The sequence below is a fragment of the Stenella coeruleoalba genome (assembly GCF_951394435.1).
Source record: "Stenella coeruleoalba genome assembly, chromosome: 8".
Classification (NCBI taxonomy): Eukaryota; Metazoa; Chordata; class Mammalia; order Artiodactyla; family Delphinidae; genus Stenella; species Stenella coeruleoalba.
Window position 1 is genome coordinate 109,177,970 of NC_137154.1, and position 20,612 is coordinate 109,198,581.

Below are 20,612 nucleotides of genomic sequence, written 5' to 3' on the forward strand. Positions count from 1 at the left end.
GAGCGGGAGCCCCTTCCTCCTCCAGTGCACCTGCTGCGGGCAGCCCTCCAGGAAGGCTTGGCCTCCTCCCCTGGACCACAGACTTACTTTTCTCTGTAATAAAGCAGGTAGTACTTCAGGGGATCTGGCAGAGGGAGGCTCAGGACCTTCTCACGCAGGAAGTTCACCGGGGGCTCGGGCTTGGTGTCCGGCGGGGTTGTCACCTCTTCTTCTTGCCGCTCGTCTTCCAGGTCTCTGCAGCTGGTGTCATCAGAGGGGTTGGAGAGCCGACTGGCAAACACCTCTTTGTCCAAAAAGACAATCGTTTCCATTCGGCGGCGGCGAACTCTCCTCCGTTTAAACCTGGGAGTGTTCTTCAGTCCGTTCCCGTTTTTGTTCACAGCTTCCTGGTGGATGACCTTCTTAATGGTGCCCCGGATGGCAATGCGCGCCAGGTCCTGGAGGCTGCGAACCGCCAGGGGTGTGGACAAGTCGTGATTCTCCTGACTCCGACTGGCAGGGCTGGACGAGTGGAGCAAAAGACACAGCCAGAATCTTTTTGGTTTCCCAGGCGGAAGGACCCGTCCGAGTTATCTTAGTCAACTTCTCTTCCAGCGGCATGACCAGGACGCCCCCGACTTTGAGGAGGCTCTTCATGTACCCCTCGTGCTGCTTCTGCACGCCTGCCCCGCAGTACACCCGGTCATACTGAGAGCAGCCTGGAGAGATCTCCAGGCAATTGCCGGTGACGAAGGAGGGCTCGCAGAAGTCAAACTTGTCGAAGCTGTCACTCGTCCTGATGAAAAAGTCCAGCTTCTGCTTCGCATACTCTGTCACATCTGAATGGAGTTCCACCCCGTGGTTCACACCAAAAGGACCGAGGATGAGCCCCACCATGGAGCTGAGGTAGCCGGTGCCGCTGCCCAGGTTCAGGAAGGAAAGGCCAGGCTGCAGGTCCAGGGCCTCCATCACCTCCGAATAGATGCACGGAGCAGAGAGGTGGATGTTCCCGTGCTTCCACGCCAGGTCCTTGTACGCGTTCTCCTTAAACTCCTCGAGGTAATAGTCGGCGCGGTCAACAGCTCGGAAGGCCTGCTCCACCAGCTCGGAGCGGATGTACTGCGCCGCCTTCAGATGGTCTATCAGCTCGTCGTTGTCTTCACCAGCACTCACCGCGCCTCCCATCTTCGGGACCGCGCTTACAGAAAGCTGCCACTGGAGAGACCTCGGGAACCCCCGGAACGCTGGAGGGTGGACCCCCGGGGAGGGGGGAGGGGCGACGGGAGACGCCTGGGACGCGGAGGGGTGTTTATGCTTGGGGGTGGGGAACGAGAGGACAGCGGAAGAGGACAGGAAGACGGGGAGAGGAGAATGCGGCCCTGGGGGAGGGTCCGGGAGCCCGGGACCACGGGAAGGGGAGGGGTGGAGAGGAGGGAGAGAGGGGGAGGGGGCCGAGGGGCCGCACCGCCCCCATACCCCGCTGCAGGCCGGGCCGAGGGCGGCGGCGGTGGCGGCGGCGGCTCAGTACCTCCTGGCTCGGCGGGCCCGAGGAATCGGACGCTGGGCCGCACCTGCAGCTCTTCCGGCGCCCCTCGCCAGTCCGCCTCCCACTACGCAGCCCCGACCTCCGCCCTACTGATATCTTATGATGTTTCTTTTTCTGTGTGACTTATTTCAGTTAGAATCATCATACCTGAATCCACTCATTGTGCTGCTAAGGGCCTGATGACACAGATTTCATTGCTGAGTGATATTGCTTTGTAAGTAAATACCACAACTTTTTTATCCATTTTTCACTTTCTGCGATGTTGAACTTGTACTGTAAACGAGGTTCTTGTAAACAGAGCCGTTCCAAACTTTGGGGTGGCTGTGTCTTTTTGATTTTAAATTCCCTAAGCTATAGGACCATAAGTGGAAGTGCCCTAGGCTCTGTTGCTTTGTTTTTTAGATGTTTCAGGAAACACCATACACTTCTCCCGAGTGGTTGTTGGCAATTTACATCCCGCCCATCAGCATAACAAGGCTCCCAGTTCTCCATGGCCTGTCCTGCCTTTCTGGATTTTACACTTTTTTCAGATGGCCCTTTTGACCGGGGGGAAGTGAGACTTCATTGTAGTGCAGATTTCCTTTGCAAGCTTGCTTGGTTGGCCAAAAAGGGCGTATGCGTTTTTTCCTGAATATATTCAGGAAAAAACGCATACGCCCTTTTTGGCCAAGTGCATCATTGTGGACGTTCTGCCTCTTTTCCTATGCTTTCAATGCAATTCCAGTCTACCTCCTGAAATCGGTTTCCTGCAATTCTGCCCCGCTTTCAAGTCCTCTTGGCAGCCTTACTTCAGTCTATTTTTGGACGATTGCTGTCATTTATAACTCTGCAGGTTTGTGAATTACAGTGCCCCTGAGCTCCTTTCTTCAACTCGCTTTCTTGTGACCTGGCCGCAACACCGCAGGATGGCTTCAGGCCCTAATCTGGTTCCGGCCCGGCATGCTGAGCCTTTGGTTAATTCCTCTTCCTGGTGGGAAATGAGAGTTAAATTTGCCCGTCCAGACACCTCCAGCTAGCCTCTCATTGGTTCTCGCTATTCCTGTTCATCTTCCGCAGAAATTGCAAACTGGGCCAAACAGGAGGTTAAAGGGACTGACTCTCCAAGTGGGGAGAGTGTTAGTAAAGCGTCTGGAATGTTGCACCCGAGTACCAGGGGAGGAAAACTGAGACATATTTTAACACGTCTCCCGTTCACATGGTTGATCATACTTGGGTTCCACATGCATGTTTTAGCTGAAGGAAGAATACCTTAAACCTGGGTAGTTGAAACCCGTGGAATGGGTACCATGCAATATGACTTCAAAGGGTCTTCATTTGCTCACCGAACATCTCCAATCCTATCACTGCTGCGTTTATACCCCTGTACACATGCTTGATTCTCTTTCAGAGACATAGCAATCCATAGGTTTTAAGATACTTACAAGTCAGGTACATTCTTAGGCGTTTAATATGCGGTGTTGAGTCCATTTCGCTGAGCAAGGAGTAGCTCTTGTCTATTCCATATTTGGCTTAAGGAACTTTATCTGTGCTCATTTCAATCTCTGGTTTTATGCAGCACCCCAACTCACCTTTACCCTTAAGCAACATAAGTTGTTTTTCTAAATGTGAGACCGTTTTCTGTTCTGTAATTCAGTTCCTGTGTAGCCAAGTTTCCATTCCGTGTATTACTGATATCTTATGATGTTTCTTTTTCTGTGTGACTTATTTCAGTTAGAATCATCATACCTGAATCCACTCATTGTGTTGCTAAGGGCCTGATGACATAGATTTCATTGCTGACTGTTATTGTTTTGTAAGTGAATACCACAACTTCTTTATCCATTTTTCACTTTCTGCGATGTTGAACTTGTACTGTAAACGAGGTTCTTGTAAACAGAGCCGTTCCAAACTTTGGGGTGGCTGTGTCTTTTTGATTTTAATTTCCCTAAGCTATAGGACCATAAGTGGAAGTGCCCTAGGCTCTGTTGCTTTGTTTTTTAGATGTTTCAGGAAACACCATACACTTCTCCCAAGTGTCTGTTGGTAATTTACATCCCGCCCATCAGCATAACAAGGCTCCCAGTTCTCAATGGCCTGTTGCATTTCTGGATTTTATACTTTTTTCAGATGGCCCTTTTGACCGGGGGTAAGTGAGACTTCATTGTAGTGCAGATTTCCTTTGCAAGCTTGCTTGGTTGGCCAAAAAGGGCGTATGCGTTTTTTCCTGAATATATTCAGGAAAAAACGCATACGCCCTTTTTGGCCAAGTGCATCATTGTGGACATTCTGCCTCTTTTCCTATGATTTCAATGCAATTCCAGTCTACCTCCTGAAATCGGTTTCCTGCAATTCTGCCCCGCTTTCAAGTCCTCTTGGCAGCCTTACTTCAGTCTATTTTTGGACGATAGCTGTCATTTATAACTCTGCAGGTTTGTGAATTACTGTGCCCCTGAGCTCCTTTCTTCAACTCGCTTTCTTGTGACCTGGCCGCAACACCGAAGGATGGCTTCAGGCCCTAATCTGGTTCCGGCCCGGCACGCTGAGCCTTTGGTTATTTCCTCTTCCTGGTGGGAAATGAGAGTTAAATTTGCCCGTCCAGACACCTCCAGCTAGCCTCTCATTGGTTCTCGCTATTCCTGTTCATCTTCCGCAGAAATTGCAAACTGGGCCAAACAGGAGGTTAAAGGGACTGACTCTCCAAGTGGGGAGAGTGTTAGTAAAGCGTCTGGAATGTTGCACCCGAGTACCAGGGGAGGAAAACTGAGACATATTTGAACACGTCTCCCGATCACATGGTTGATCATACTCTAGGTTCCACATGCATGTTTTAGTTGAAGGAAGAATACCTTAAACCTGGGTAGTTGAAACCCGTGGAATGGGTACCATGCAATATGACTTCAAAGGGTCTTCATTTGCTCACCGAACCTCTCCAGTCCTATCACTGCTGCGTTTATGCCCCTGTACACATGCTTGATTCTCTTTCGGAGACATAGCAATCCATAGGTTTTAAGATACTTACTAGTCAGGTACATTCTTAGGCGTTTAATATGGGGTGTTGAGTCCATTTCGTTGAGCAAGGAGTAGCTCTTGTCTATTCCATATTTGGCTTAAGGAACTTTATCTGTGCTCATTTCAATCTCTGGTTTTATGCAGCACCCCAACTCACCTTTCCCCTTAAGCAAGCAGAAGTTGGTTTTCTAAATTTGAGACCCTGTTCTGTTCTGTAATTCAGTTCCTGTGTAGCCAAGTTTACATTCCGTGTATTACTGATATCTTATGATGTTTCTTTTTCTGTGTGACTTATTTCAGTTAGAATCATCATACCTGAATCCACTCATTGTGCTGCTAAGGGCCTGATGACACAGATTTCATTGCTGTGTGATATTGCTTTGTAAGTAAATACCACAACTTCTTTATCCATTTTTCACTTTCTGCGATGTTGAACTTGTACTGTAAACGAGGTTCTTGTAAACAGAGCCGTTCCAAACTTTGGGGTGGCTGTGTCTTTTTGATTTTAATTTCCCTAAGCTATAGGACCATAAGTGGAAGTGCCCTAGGTTCTGTTGCTTTGTTTTTTAGATGTTTCAGGAAACACCATACACTTCTCCCGAGTGGTTGTTGGCAATTTACATCCCGCCCATCAGCATAACAAGGCTCCCAGTTCTCCATGGCCTGTCCTGCCTTTCTGGATTTTACACTTTTTTCAGATGGCCCTTTTGACCGGGGGGAAGTGAGACTTCATTGTAGTGCAGATTTCCTTTGCAAGCTTGCTTGGTTGGCCAAAAAGGGCGTATGCGTTTTTTCCTGAATATATTCAGGAAAAAACGCATACGCCCTTTTTGGCCAAGTGCATCATTGTGGACGTTCTGCCTCTTTTCCTATGCTTTCAATGCAACTCCAGTCTACCTCCTGAAATCGGTTTCCTGCAATTCTGCCCCGCTTTCAAGTCCTCTTGGTAGCCTTACTTCAGTCTATTTTTGGACAATAGCTGTCATTTATAACTCTGCAGGTTTGTGAATTACAGTGCCCCTGAGCTCCTTTCTTCAACTCGCTTTCTTGTGACCTGGCCGCAACACCGCAGGATGGCTTCAGGCCCTAATCTGGTTCCGGCCCGGCATGCTGAGCCTTTGGTTAATTCCTCTTCCTGGTGGGAAATGAGAGTTAAATTTGCCCGTCCAGACACCTGCAGCTAGCCTCTCATTGGTTCTCGCTATTCCTGTTCATCTTCCGCAGAAATTGCAAACTGGGCCAAACAGGAGGTTAAAGGGACTGACTCTCCAAGTCGGGAGAGTGTTAGTAAAGCGTCTGGAATGTTGCACCCGAGTACCAGGGGAGGATAACTGAGACATATTTGAACACGTCTCCCGATCACTTGGTTGATCATACTCTAGGTTCCACATGCATGTTTTAGCTGAAGGAAGAATACCTTAAACCTGGGTAGTTGAAACCCGTGGAATGGGTACCATGCAATATGACTTCAAAGGGTCTTCATTTGCTCACCGAACCTCTCCAATCCTATCACTGCTGCGTTTATGCCCCTGTACACATGCTTGATTCTCTTTCGGAGACATAGCAATCCCTAGGTTTTAAGATACTTACTAGTCAGGTACATTCTTAGGCATTTAATATGCGGTGTTGAGTCCATTTCTTTGAGCAAGGAGTAGCTCTTGTCTATTCCATATTTGGCTTAAGGAACTTTATCTGTGCTCATTTCAATCTCTGGTTTTATGCAGCACCCCAACTCACCTTTACCCTTAAGCAAGCATAAGTTGGTTTTCTAAATTTGAGACCCTGTTCTGTTCTGTAATTCAGTTCCTGTGTAGCCAAGTTTACATTCCGTGTATTACTGATATCTTATGATGTTTCTTTTTCTGTGTGACTTATTTCAGTTAGAATCATCATACCTGAATCCACTCATTGTGCTACTAAGGGCCTGATGACACAGATTTCATTGCTGAGTGATATTGCTTTGTAAGTAAATACCACAACTTTTTTATCCATTTTTCACTTTCTGCGATGTTGAACTTGTACTGTAAACGAGGTTCTTGTAAACAGAGCCGTTCCAAACTTTGGGGTGGCTGTGTCTTTTTGATTTTATATTCCCTAAGCTATAGGACCATAAGTGGAAGTGCCCTAGGCTCTGTTGCTTTGTTTTTTAGATGTTTCAGGAAACACCATACACTTCTCCCGAGTGGTTGTTGGCAATTTACATCCCGCCCATCAGCATAACAAGGCTCCCAGTTCTCCATGGCCTGTCCTGCCTTTCTGGATTTTACACTTTTTTCAGATGGCCCTTTTGACCGGGGGGAAGTGAGACTTCATTGTAGTGCAGATTTCCTTTGCAAGCTTGCTTGGTTGGCCAAAAAGGGCGTATGCGTTTTTTCCTGAATATATTCAGGAAAAAACGCATACGCCCTTTTTGGCCAAGTGCATCATTGTGGACGTTCTGCCTCTTTTCCTATGCTTTCAATGCAATTCCAGTCTACCTCCTGAAATCGGTTTCCTGCAATTCTGCCCCGCTTTCAAGTCCTCTTGGCAGCCTTACTTCAGTCTATTTTTGGACGATAGCTGTCATTTATAACTCTGCAGGTTTGTGAATTACAGTGCCCCTGAGCTCCTTTCTTCAACTCGCTTTCTTGTGACCTGGCCGCAACACCGCAGGATGTCTTCAGGCCCTAATCTGGTTCTGGCATGGCACGCTGAGCCTTTGGTTAATTCCTCTTCCTGGTGGGAAATGAGAGTTAAATTTGCCCATCCAGACACCTCCACCTTGTCTCTCATTGGTTCTCGCTATTCCTGTTCATCTTCCACAGAAATTGCAAACTGGGCCAAACAGGAGGTTAAAGGGACTGACTCTCCAAGTGGGGAGAGTGTTAGTAAAGCGTCTGGAATGTTGCACCCGAGTACCAGCGTACGAAAACTGAGACATATTTGAACACGTCTCCCGATCACATGGTTGATCATACTCTAGGTTCCACATGCATGTTTTAGCTGAAGGAAGAATACCTTAAACCTGGGTAGTTGAAACCCGTGGAATGGGTACCATGCAATATTTCTTCAAAGGGTCTTCATTTGCTCACGAACCTCTCCAATCCTATCACTGCTGCGTTTATGCCCCTGTACACATGCTTGATTATCTTTCGGAGACATAGCAATCCATAGGTTTTAAGATACTTACTAGTCAGGAACATTCTTAGGCGTTTAATATGGGGTGTTGAGTCCATTTCGTTGAGCAAGGAGTAGCTCTTGTCTATTCCATATTTGGCTTAAGGAACTTTATCTGTGCTCATTTCAATCTCTGGTTTTATGCAGCACCCCAACTCACCTTTACCCTTAAGCAAGCATAAGTTGGTTTTCTAAATTTGAGACCCTGTTCTGTTCTGTAATTCAGTTCCTGTGTAGCCAAGTTTACATTCCGTGTATTACTGATATCTTATGATGTTTCTTTTTCTGTGTGACTTATTTCAGTTAGAATCATCATACCTGAATCCACTCATTGTGCTGCTAAGGGCCTGATGACACAGATTTCATTGCTGAGTGATATTGCTTTGTATGTAAATACCACAACTTTTTTATCCATTTTTCACTTTCTGCGATGTTGAACTTGTACTGTAAACGAGGTTCTTGTAAACAGAGCCGTTCCAAACTTTGGGGTGGCTGTGTCTTTTTGATTTTAATTTCCCTAAGCTATAGGACCATAAGTGGAAGTGCCCTAGGTTCTGTTGCTTTGTTTTTTAGATGTTTCAGGAAACACCATACACTTCTCCCGAGTGGTTGTTGGCAATTTACATCCCGCCCATCAGCATAACAAGGCTCCCAGTTCTCCATGGCCTGTCCTGCCTTTCTGGATTTTACACTTTTTTCAGATGGCCCTTTTGACCAGGGGGAAGTGAGACTTTATTGTAGTGCAGATTTCCTTTGCAAGCTTGCTTGGTTGGCCAAAAAGGGCGTATGCGTTTTTTCCTGAATATATTCAGGAAAAAACGCATACGCCCTTTTTGGCCAAGTGCATCATTGTGGACGTTCTGCCTCTTTTCCTATGCTTTCAATGCAATTCCAGTCTACCTCCTGAAATCGGTTTCCTGCAATTCTGCCCCGCTTTCAAGTCCTCTTGGCAGCCTTACTTCAGTCTATTTTTGGACGATAGCTGTCATTTATAACTCTGCAGGTTTGTGAATTACAGTGCCCCTGAGCTCCTTTCTTCAACTCGCTTTCTTGTGAGCTGGCCGAAACACCGCAGGATGGCTTCAGGCCCTAATCTGGTTCCGGCACGGCACGCTGAGCCTTTGGTTAATTCCTCTTCCTGGTGGGAAATGAGAGTTAAATTTGCCCGTCCAGACACCTCCAGCTAGTCTCTCATTGGTTCTCGCTATTCCTGTTCATCTTCCGCAGAAATTGCAAACTGGGCCAAACAGGAGGTTAAAGGGACTGACTCTCCAAGTGGGGAGAGTGTTAGTAAAGCGTCTGGAATGTTGCACCCGAGTACCAGGGTACGAAAACTGAGACATATTTGAACACGTCTCCCGATCACATGGTTGATCATACTCTAGGTTCCACATGCATGTTTTAGCTGAAGGAAGAATACCTTAAACCTGGGTAGTTGAAACCCGTGGAATGGGTACCATGCAATATGACTTCAAAGGGTCTTCATTTGCTCACCGAACCTCTCCAATCCTATCACTGCTGCGTTTATGCCCCTGTACACATGCTTGATTCTCTTTCGGAGACATAGCAATCCATAGGTTTTAAGATACTTACTAGTCAGGTACATTCTTAGGCGTTTAATATGGGGTGTTGAGTCCATTTCATTGAGCAAGGAGTAGCTCTTGTCTATTCCATATTTGGCTTAAGGAACTTTATCTGTGCTCATTTCAATCTGGTTTTATGCAGCACCCCAACTCACCTTTACCCTTAAGCAAGCATAAGTTGGTTTTCTAAATTTGAGACCCTGTTCTGTTCTGTAATTCAGTTCCTGTGTAGCCAAGTTTACATTCCGTGTATTACTGATATCTTTTTTTTTTTTTGCCGTAACTACCTTTATTGGTATCGCTTGTGTATCAGTTCATCAAAACCTTTGTTTCATATTTCTCGCCTTAATCCCCTGAAAGTTCCAGATGGGCAAAAATACTTTTAAATACGCAGCTGGCTTCTGTCTTATGTGCTTAATATTATACATTTGTTGCTTGTTTTGCACATGTCTATGGCTGCACTACTTGCAAGACGAAAGTCACATATAAAAATACAGACTAATCGAAACACAAAAGTCAGCCATTGTCTAGAATGTGGTTTACAATACAGAGCTTGCAGACAACACAGACTATATATATAAGTCATCTGTCTGAAAACAGAAAGTAGTGTCTCATACTGACTCCGGAGAAAGGTGCTGACACACAGGGAAACTCACTGATGATTCTCCTTTATGTTTATTAGATAGATCAATACCAAATTATTTCACATATATTATATTCAATATCTATATATATATATCTTGTAACCAAATTCTGGTTTAAAAGTCACAAACCAACATGTAAATACAAAATGTTAGGAAGGGTTTAACATACATAGGGGAAAACATGTCTTATGCCTCGCAAAGACTTTCTACAATCTAGCATAAAGGCAAATGTGGTTGAAAAAAAAGGAAATCCATATACAATTACAGAAAAACATTTAGTCAAGCCACCTAATATAAAATATTTCAGATATCATGTCCAAAAACGTCCACGTGTTGCAGAGGTCTCTACAAATCAATTAGAATGACGTCAACAAGATCTGCAAACCGAAGTCTTAGCAAGTAAACGTGACTCATGCTTTTCTCTCTGAGACAATGAGGCTTGACGTTCAGTTAAAGGCAGGTAAACACGACTATGAAGAAACCCTTCTTTACAACAGCTTAACGGTACCCATTTAGGGCAATACACCCGCTTTCCCAGCTATGTGTGCACGCAGTGTTCTGTGATAAAATGACTCAGTTACTTTAAAAAAGCATAAATGGCAAAACAAAATAACCAGAACTCCGCGAAGCTGGTAAAACCACAAAGACACTGAAATCCAGCAACTCCTGAGAGGCTGAGAGATCAAATGAATCATAAAATCTGGATGACTCTGATTTGGGGTTTAACTTTGGTTAAAACTGAAAAGTCTGAAAAGAACCAATGTTTTGGAAGAAGCAGTGTCACTTGTAAACATCCTGCCACCTAACTAAAAGGACGGCCTCTTCTTCTAGACCCACGACTTAATAAGACAGGAAGCTCTCAACACACAGCGCTGGAGAAGATGGATTCCACAAGTCAAACTTGAGTGAAACTGTTCTAATGCAATGTACCAAACACGCGTTTGTTCTTAGGAAAAATTACAAAACTAACAAATATTTTTCTCCAGAATTATAAAAGATAAAATCTATGAATCAGTACTGTTATGTGATTACAGAACAATAGCCAACTGAAAAAAAAAAACAAAACACCAACCCACAGGCCGTCTACACCGTCCCCAATCCATTTCCTGCAGCCAGTACTTCCCACCTGCTCTGAGGACTGAGCCTTAGACACCGTTGACTGTATTTAAAGTTGAGTCAACAGTACTCTCTGTCTCTGGGGCAAAAGTAATGCAGCTCATTACTTACACACAACACTTGTTTCATTCTTCAGGACTTTCTTTGACGGGATTACTCAATGTTGGTTACTTTAAAGGTAACAAAAGGTGTCAGAAAAAAATGCCTTGGAATTCTTTTGCAATTCCACAAAGACACCTGGCAATCTGATACGTTCATTCCTCTCCCCATCACAATTTTTGTTTTTTAAAATTACAATTGACAACTCACGTAAGATGTAATTAATTTACTTAAAATAAGAGAGGGCTTTTCAATCAAGTATCCACGTTCCAAATAACTAAAACATTTAGTTAAATCTTTTAAATTAATCTTTTAATAAATCTTTAATTACTCGGTGCCAGTAATTAAGAGGTTGATTCCGTAAAATTCAAACTTGCACATAGGCGTGTCCCACTCAGAAAAGATTTCATACACTTAGCAACTTGTGCTTTTTGTCTCACCTTTTATAAGAAACACAGATTAATTTCAACTTCAGTTTTCCTTTCTGATGCAGACACGTGTACCTTGTGTAAGAAACGGTCTCCAGGCCACCTCCACGTGTAGACCTCAGCATTTCCTGAGAGTGTGAAGTCAACCCCTCCTCCAGGAGACTCTCGCCCTTTTGAGACATTCCCCCTTGCACCTTATGTTTGTCAGACTATGTTTACAGAAATCAGATGACTGGATGAAAACTCTACAGGACAGTCAAGGACAGACGAGAAGACGAGATGCAGAGCGGGAGCCCCTTCCTCCTCCAGTGCACCTGCTGCGGGCAGCCCTCCAGGAAGGCTTGGCCTCCTCCCCTGGACCACAGACTTACTTTTCTCTGTAATAAAGCAGGTAGTACTTCAGGGGATCTGGCAGAGGGAGGCTCAGGACCTTCTCACGCAGGAAGTTCACCGGGGGCTCGGGCTTGGTGTCCGGCGGGGTTGTCACCTCTTCTTCTTGCCGCTCGTCTTCCAGGTCTCTGCAGCTGGTGTCATCAGAGGGGTTGGAGAGCCGACTGGCAAACACCTCTTTGTCCAAAAAGACAATCGTTTCCATTCGGCGGCGGCGAACTCTCCTCCGTTTAAACCTGGGAGTGTTCTTCAGTCCGTTCCCGTTTTTGTTCACAGCTTCCTGGTGGATGACCTTCTTAATGGTGCCCCGGATGGCAATGCGCGCCAGGTCCTGGAGGCTGCGAACCGCCAGGGGTGTGGACAAGTCGTGATTCTCCTGACTCCGACTGGCAGGGCTGGACGAGTGGAGCAAAAGACACAGCCAGAATCTTTTTGGTTTCCCAGGCGGAAGGACCCGTCCGAGTTATCTTAGTCAACTTCTCTTCCAGCGGCATGACCAGGACGCCCCCGACTTTGAGGAGGCTCTTCATGTACCCCTCGTGCTGCTTCTGCACGCCTGCCCCGCAGTACACCCGGTCATACTGAGAGCAGCCTGGAGAGATCTCCAGGCAATTGCCGGTGACGAAGGAGGGCTCGCAGAAGTCAAACTTGTCGAAGCTGTCACTCGTCCTGATGAAAAAGTCCAGCTTCTGCTTCGCATACTCTGTCACATCTGAATGGAGTTCCACCCCGTGGTTCACACCAAAAGGACCGAGGATGAGCCCCACCATGGAGCTGAGGTAGCCGGTGCCGCTGCCCAGGTTCAGGAAGGAAAGGCCAGGCTGCAGGTCCAGGGCCTCCATCACCTCCGAATAGATGCACGGAGCAGAGAGGTGGATGTTCCCGTGCTTCCACGCCAGGTCCTTGTACGCGTTCTCCTTAAACTCCTCGAGGTAATAGTCGGCGCGGTCAACAGCTCGGAAGGCCTGCTCCACCAGCTCGGAGCGGATGTACTGCGCCGCCTTCAGATGGTCTATCAGCTCGTCGTTGTCTTCACCAGCACTCACCGCGCCTCCCATCTTCGGGACCGCGCTTACAGAAAGCTGCCACTGGAGAGACCTCGGGAACCCCCGGAACGCTGGAGGGTGGACCCCCGGGGAGGGGGGAGGGGCGACGGGAGACGCCTGGGACGCGGAGGGGTGTTTATGCTTGGGGGTGGGGAACGAGAGGACAGCGGAAGAGGACAGGAAGACGGGGAGAGGAGAATGCGGCCCTGGGGGAGGGTCCGGGAGCCCGGGACCACGGGAAGGGGAGGGGTGGAGAGGAGGGAGAGAGGGGGAGGGGGCCGAGGGGCCGCACCGCCCCCATACCCCGCTGCAGGCCGGGCCGAGGGCGGCGGCGGTGGCGGCGGCGGCTCAGTACCTCCTGGCTCGGCGGGCCCGAGGAATCGGACACTGGGCCGCACCTGCAGCTCTTCCGGCGCCCCTCGCCAGTCCGCCTCCCACTACGCAGCCCCGACCTCCGCCCTACTGATATCTTATGATGTTTCTTTTTCTGTGTGACTTATTTCAGTTAGAATCATCATACCTGAATCCACTCATTGTGCTGCTAAGGGCCTGATGACACAGATTTCATTGCTGAGTGATATTGCTTTGTAAGTAAATACCACAACTTTTTTATCCATTTTTCACTTTCTGCGATGTTGAACTTGTACTGTAAACGAGGTTCTTGTAAACAGAGCCGTTCCAAACTTTGGGGTGGCTGTGTCTTTTTGATTTTAAATTCCCTAAGCTATAGGACCATAAGTGGAAGTGCCCTAGGCTCTGTTGCTTTGTTTTTTAGATGTTTCAGGAAACACCATACACTTCTCCCGAGTGGTTGTTGGCAATTTACATCCCGCCCATCAGCATAACAAGGCTCCCAGTTCTCCATGGCCTGTCCTGCCTTTCTGGATTTTACACTTTTTTCAGATGGCCCTTTTGACCGGGGGGAAGTGAGACTTCATTGTAGTGCAGATTTCCTTTGCAAGCTTGCTTGGTTGGCCAAAAAGGGCGTATGCGTTTTTTCCTGAATATATTCAGGAAAAAACGCATACGCCCTTTTTGGCCAAGTGCATCATTGTGGACGTTCTGCCTCTTTTCCTATGCTTTCAATGCAATTCCAGTCTACCTCCTGAAATCGGTTTCCTGCAATTCTGCCCCGCTTTCAAGTCCTCTTGGCAGCCTTACTTCAGTCTATTTTTGGACGATTGCTGTCATTTATAACTCTGCAGGTTTGTGAATTACAGTGCCCCTGAGCTCCTTTCTTCAACTCGCTTTCTTGTGACCTGGCCGCAACACCGCAGGATGGCTTCAGGCCCTAATCTGGTTCCGGCCCGGCATGCTGAGCCTTTGGTTAATTCCTCTTCCTGGTGGGAAATGAGAGTTAAATTTGCCCGTCCAGACACCTCCAGCTAGCCTCTCATTGGTTCTCGCTATTCCTGTTCATCTTCCGCAGAAATTGCAAACTGGGCCAAACAGGAGGTTAAAGGGACTGACTCTCCAAGTGGGGAGAGTGTTAGTAAAGCGTCTGGAATGTTGCACCCGAGTACCAGGGGAGGAAAACTGAGACATATTTGAACACGTCTCCCGTTCACATGGTTGATCATACTTGGGTTCCACATGCATGTTTTAGCTGAAGGAAGAATACCTTAAACCTGGGTAGTTGAAACCCGTGGAATGGGTACCATGCAATATGACTTCAAAGGGTCTTCATTTGCTCACCGAACATCTCCAATCCTATCACTGCTGCGTTTATACCCCTGTACACATGCTTGATTCTCTTTCAGAGACATAGCAATCCATAGGTTTTAAGATACTTACAAGTCAGGTACATTCTTAGGCGTTTAATATGCGGTGTTGAGTCCATTTCGCTGAGCAAGGAGTAGCTCTTGTCTATTCCATATTTGGCTTAAGGAACTTTATCTGTGCTCATTTCAATCTCTGGTTTTATGCAGCACCCCAACTCACCTTTACCCTTAAGCAACATAAGTTGTTTTTCTAAATGTGAGACCGTTTTCTGTTCTGTAATTCAGTTCCTGTGTAGCCAAGTTTCCATTCCGTGTATTACTGATATCTTATGATGTTTCTTTTTCTGTGTGACTTATTTCAGTTAGAATCATCATACCTGAATCCACTCATTGTGTTGCTAAGGGCCTGATGACATAGATTTCATTGCTGACTGTTATTGTTTTGTAAGTGAATACCACAACTTCTTTATCCATTTTTCACTTTCTGCGATGTTGAACTTGTACTGTAAACGAGGTTCTTGTAAACAGAGCCGTTCCAAACTTTGGGGTGGCTGTGTCTTTTTGATTTTAATTTCCCTAAGCTATAGGACCATAAGTGGAAGTGCCCTAGGCTCTGTTGCTTTGTTTTTTAGATGTTTCAGGAAACACCATACACTTCTCCCAAGTGTCTGTTGGTAATTTACATCCCGCCCATCAGCATAACAAGGCTCCCAGTTCTCAATGGCCTGTTGCATTTCTGGATTTTATACTTTTTTCAGATGGCCCTTTTGACCGGGGGTAAGTGAGACTTCATTGTAGTGCAGATTTCCTTTGCAAGCTTGCTTGGTTGGCCAAAAAGGGCGTATGCGTTTTTTCCTGAATATATTCAGGAAAAAACGCATACGCCCTTTTTGGCCAAGTGCATCATTGTGGACATTCTGCCTCTTTTCCTATGATTTCAATGCAATTCCAGTCTACCTCCTGAAATCGGTTTCCTGCAATTCTGCCCCGCTTTCAAGTCCTCTTGGCAGCCTTACTTCAGTCTATTTTTGGACGATAGCTGTCATTTATAACTCTGCAGGTTTGTGAATTACTGTGCCCCTGAGCTCCTTTCTTCAACTCGCTTTCTTGTGACCTGGCCGCAACACCGAAGGATGGCTTCAGGCCCTAATCTGGTTCCGGCCCGGCACGCTGAGCCTTTGGTTATTTCCTCTTCCTGGTGGGAAATGAGAGTTAAATTTGCCCGTCCAGACACCTCCAGCTAGCCTCTCATTGGTTCTCGCTATTCCTGTTCATCTTCCGCAGAAATTGCAAACTGGGCCAAACAGGAGGTTAAAGGGACTGACTCTCCAAGTGGGGAGAGTGTTAGTAAAGCGTCTGGAATGTTGCACCCGAGTACCAGGGGAGGAAAACTGAGACATATTTGAACACGTCTCCCGATCACATGGTTGATCATACTCTAGGTTCCACATGCATGTTTTAGTTGAAGGAAGAATACCTTAAACCTGGGTAGTTGAAACCCGTGGAATGGGTACCATGCAATATGACTTCAAAGGGTCTTCATTTGCTCACCGAACCTCTCCAGTCCTATCACTGCTGCGTTTATGCCCCTGTACACATGCTTGATTCTCTTTCGGAGACATAGCAATCCATAGGTTTTAAGATACTTACTAGTCAGGTACATTCTTAGGCGTTTAATATGGGGTGTTGAGTCCATTTCGTTGAGCAAGGAGTAGCTCTTGTCTATTCCATATTTGGCTTAAGGAACTTTATCTGTGCTCATTTCAATCTCTGGTTTTATGCAGCACCCCAACTCACCTTTCCCCTTAAGCAAGCAGAAGTTGGTTTTCTAAATTTGAGACCCTGTTCTGTTCTGTAATTCAGTTCCTGTGTAGCCAAGTTTACATTCCGTGTATTACTGATATCTTATGATGTTTCTTTTTCTGTGTGACTTATTTCAGTTAGAATCATCATACCTGAATCCACTCATTGTGCTGCTAAGGGCCTGATGACACAGATTTCATTGCTGTGTGATATTGCTTTGTAAGTAAATACCACAACTTCTTTATCCATTTTTCACTTTCTGCGATGTTGAACTTGTACTGTAAACGAGGTTCTTGTAAACAGAGCCGTTCCAAACTTTGGGGTGGCTGTGTCTTTTTGATTTTAATTTCCCTAAGCTATAGGACCATAAGTGGAAGTGCCCTAGGTTCTGTTGCTTTGTTTTTTAGATGTTTCAGGAAACACCATACACTTCTCCCGAGTGGTTGTTGGCAATTTACATCCCGCCCATCAGCATAACAAGGCTCCCAGTTCTCCATGGCCTGTCCTGCCTTTCTGGATTTTACACTTTTTTCAGATGGCCCTTTTGACCGGGGGGAAGTGAGACTTCATTGTAGTGCAGATTTCCTTTGCAAGCTTGCTTGGTTGGCCAAAAAGGGCGTATGCGTTTTTTCCTGAATATATTCAGGAAAAAACGCATACGCCCTTTTTGGCCAAGTGCATCATTGTGGACGTTCTGCCTCTTTTCCTATGCTTTCAATGCAACTCCAGTCTACCTCCTGAAATCGGTTTCCTGCAATTCTGCCCCGCTTTCAAGTCCTCTTGGTAGCCTTACTTCAGTCTATTTTTGGACAATAGCTGTCATTTATAACTCTGCAGGTTTGTGAATTACAGTGCCCCTGAGCTCCTTTCTTCAACTCGCTTTCTTTTGAGCTGGCCGCAACATCGCAGGATGGCTTCAGGCCCTAATCTGGTTCCGGCCCGGCACGCTGAGCCTTTGGTTATTTCCTCTTCCTGGTGAGAAATGAGAGTTAAATTTGCCCGTCCAGACACCTCCAGCTAGCCTCTCATTGGTTCTCGCTATTCCTGTTCATCTTCCGCAGAAATTGCAAACTGGGCCAAACAGGAGGTTAAAGAGACTGACGCTCCAAGTGGGGAGAGTGTTAGTAAAGCATCTGGAATGTTGCACCCGAGTACCAGGGGAGGAAAACTGAGACATATTTGAACATGTCTCCCGATCACATGGTTGATCATACTCTAGGTTCCACATGCATGTTTTAGCTGAAGGAAGAATACCTTAAACCTGGGTAGTTGAAACCCGTGGAATGGGTACCATGTAATATGACTTCAAAGGGTCTTCATTTGCTCACCGAACCTCTCCAATCCTATCACTGCTGCGTTTATGCCCCTGTACACATGCTTGATTCTCTTTCGGAGACATAACAATCCATAGGTTTTAAGATACTTACAAGTCAGGTACATTCTTAGGCGTTTAATACGCGGTGTTGAGTCCATATCGTTGAGCAAGGAGTAGCTCTTGTCTATTCCATATTTGGCTTAAGGAACTTTATCTGTGCTCATTTCAATCTCTGGTTTTATGCAGCACCCCAACTCACCTTTACCCTTAAGCAAGCATAAGTTGTTTTTGTGAATTTGAGACACTGTTCTGTTCTGTAATTCAGTTCCTGTGTAGCCAAGTTTACATTCCGTGTATTACTGATATCTTATGATGTTTCTTTTTCTGTGTGACTTATTTCAGTTAGAATCATCGTACCTGAATCCACTCATTATGCTGCTACGGGCCTGATGACATAGATTTCATTGCTGAGTGATACTGCATTGTACGTAAGTACCACAAGTTCTTTATCCATTTTTCACTTTCTGTGATATTGAACTTGTACGGTAAACGAGGTCTTGTAAACAGAGGCGTCCCAAACTTTGGGGTGGCTGTGTCTTTTTGATTTTAATTTCCCTAAGCTATAGGACCATAAGTGGAAGTGCCCTAGGCTCTGTTGCTTTGTTTTTTAGATGTTTCAGGAAACACCATACACTTCTCCCGAGTGTCTGTTGGCAATTTACATCCCGCCCATCAGCATAACAAGGCTCCCAGTTCTCCATGGCCTGTCCTGCCTTTCTGGATTTTACACTTTTTTCAGATGGCCCTTTTGACCGGGGGGAAGTGAGACTTCATTGTAGTGCAGATTTCCTTTGCAAGCTTGCTTGGTTGGCCAAAAAGGGCGTATGCGTTTTTTCCTGAATATATTCAGGAAAAAACGCATACGCCCTTTTTGGCCAAGTGCATCATTGTGGACGTTCTGCCTCTTTTCCTATGCTTTCAATGCAATTCCAGTCTACCTCCTGAAATCGGTTTCCTGCAATTCTGCCCCGCTTTCAAGTCCTCTTGGCAGCCTTACTTCAGTGTATTTTTGGAGGATAGCTGTCATTTATAACTCTGCAGGTTTGTGAATTACAGTGCCCCTGAGCTCCTTTTTTCAACTCGCTTTCTTGTGACCTGGCAGCAACACCGCAGGATGGCTTCAGGCCCTAATCTGGTTCCGGCCCGGCATGCTGAGCCTTTGGTTAATTCCTCTTCCTGGTGGGAAATGAGAGTTAAATTTGCCCGTCCAGACACCTCCAGCTAGCCTCTCATTGGTTCTCGCTATTCCTGTTCATCTTCCGCAGAAATTGCAAACTGGGCCAAACAGGAGGTTAAAGGGACTGACTCTCCAAGTCGGGAGAGTGTTAGTAAAGCGTCTGGAATGTTGCACCCAAGTACCAGGGTACGAAAACTGAGACATATTTGAACACGTCTCCCGTTCACATGGTTGATCATACTCTGGGTTCCACATGCATGTTTTAGCTGAAGGAAGAATACCTTAAACCTGGAGAGTTGAGACCCGTGGAATGGGTACCATGCAATATGACTTCAAAGGGTCTTCATTTGCTCACCGAACCTCTCCAATCCTATCACTGCTGTGTTTATTCCCCTGTACACACGCTTGATTCTCTTTTGGAGACATAGCAATCCATAGGTTTTAAGATACTTACTAGTCAGGTACATTCTTATGGGTTTAATATGGGGTTTTGAGTCCACTTCGTTGAGCAAGGAGTAGCTCTTGTCTATTCCATATTTGGCTTAAGGAACTTTATCTGTGCTCATTTCAATCTCTGGTTTTATGCAGCACCCCAACTCACCTTTACCCTTAAGCAAGCATAAGTTGGTTTTCTAAATTTGAGACCCTGTTCTGTTTTGGAATGCAGTTCCTGTGTAGCCAAGTTTACATTCCGTGTATTAGTGATATCTTATGATGTTTCCTTTTCTGTGTGACTTATTTCAGTTAGAATCATCGTACCTGAATCCACTCATTATGCTGCTACGGGCCTGATGACATAGATTTCATTGCTGAGTGATACTGCATTGTACGTAAGTACCACAAGTTCTTTATCCATTTTTCACTTTCTGCGATGTTGAACTTGTACTGTAAACGAGGTTCTTGTAAACAGAGGCGTCCCAAACTTTGGGGTGGCTGTGTCTTTTTGATTTTAATTTCCCTAAGCTATAGGACCATAAGTGGCAGTGCCCTAGGCTCTGTTGCTTTGTTTTTTAGATGTTTCAGGAAACACCATACACTTCTCCCGAGTGTCTGTTGGCAATTTACATCCCGCCCATCAGCATAACAAGGCTCCCAGTTCTCCATGGCCTGTCCTGCCTTTCTGGATTTTACACTTTTTTCAGATGGCCCTTTTGACCGGGGGTAAGTGAGACTTCATTGTAGTGCAGATTTCCTTTGCAAGCTTGCTTGGTTGGCCAAAAAGGGCGTATGCGTTTTTTCCTGAATATATTCAGGAAAAAACGCATACGCCCTTTTTGGCCAAGTGCATCATTGTGGACGTTCTGCCTCTTTTCCTATGCTTTCAATGCAATTCCAGTCTACCTCCTGAAATCGGTTTCCTGCAATTCTGCCCCGCTTTCAAGTCCTCTTGGCAGCCTTACTTCAGTCTATTTTTGGACGATAGCTGTCATTTATAACTCTGCAGGGTTGTGAATTACAGTGTCCCTGAGCTCCTTTCTTCAACTCGCTTTCTTGTGAGCTGGCCGCAACACCGCAGGATGGCTTCAGGCCCTAATCTGGTTCTGGCATGGCATGCTGAGCC

General features: G+C 46.0%; 1 long non-coding RNA gene and 2 pseudogenes across 34 annotated transcripts in view; 1 reads left to right on the forward strand and 2 right to left on the reverse strand.

Annotated features, from left to right (window-relative positions):
- Positions 1-20,612, forward strand: part of LOC307190093 — a 1,314,632-nt gene that overhangs the window by 312,441 nt on the left and 981,579 nt on the right. The gene's annotated exons all lie outside the window — the stretch shown is intronic.
- LOC307189762 (protein-L-isoaspartate O-methyltransferase domain-containing protein 2-like) lies at positions 16-1,539 on the reverse strand (annotated as a pseudogene). Its single transcript has one exon. The product of its transcript is annotated as a protein-L-isoaspartate O-methyltransferase domain-containing protein 2-like (transcript).
- Positions 11,839-13,130, reverse strand: LOC307190295 (protein-L-isoaspartate O-methyltransferase domain-containing protein 2-like; annotated as a pseudogene). The gene has a single exon. The product of its transcript is annotated as a protein-L-isoaspartate O-methyltransferase domain-containing protein 2-like (transcript).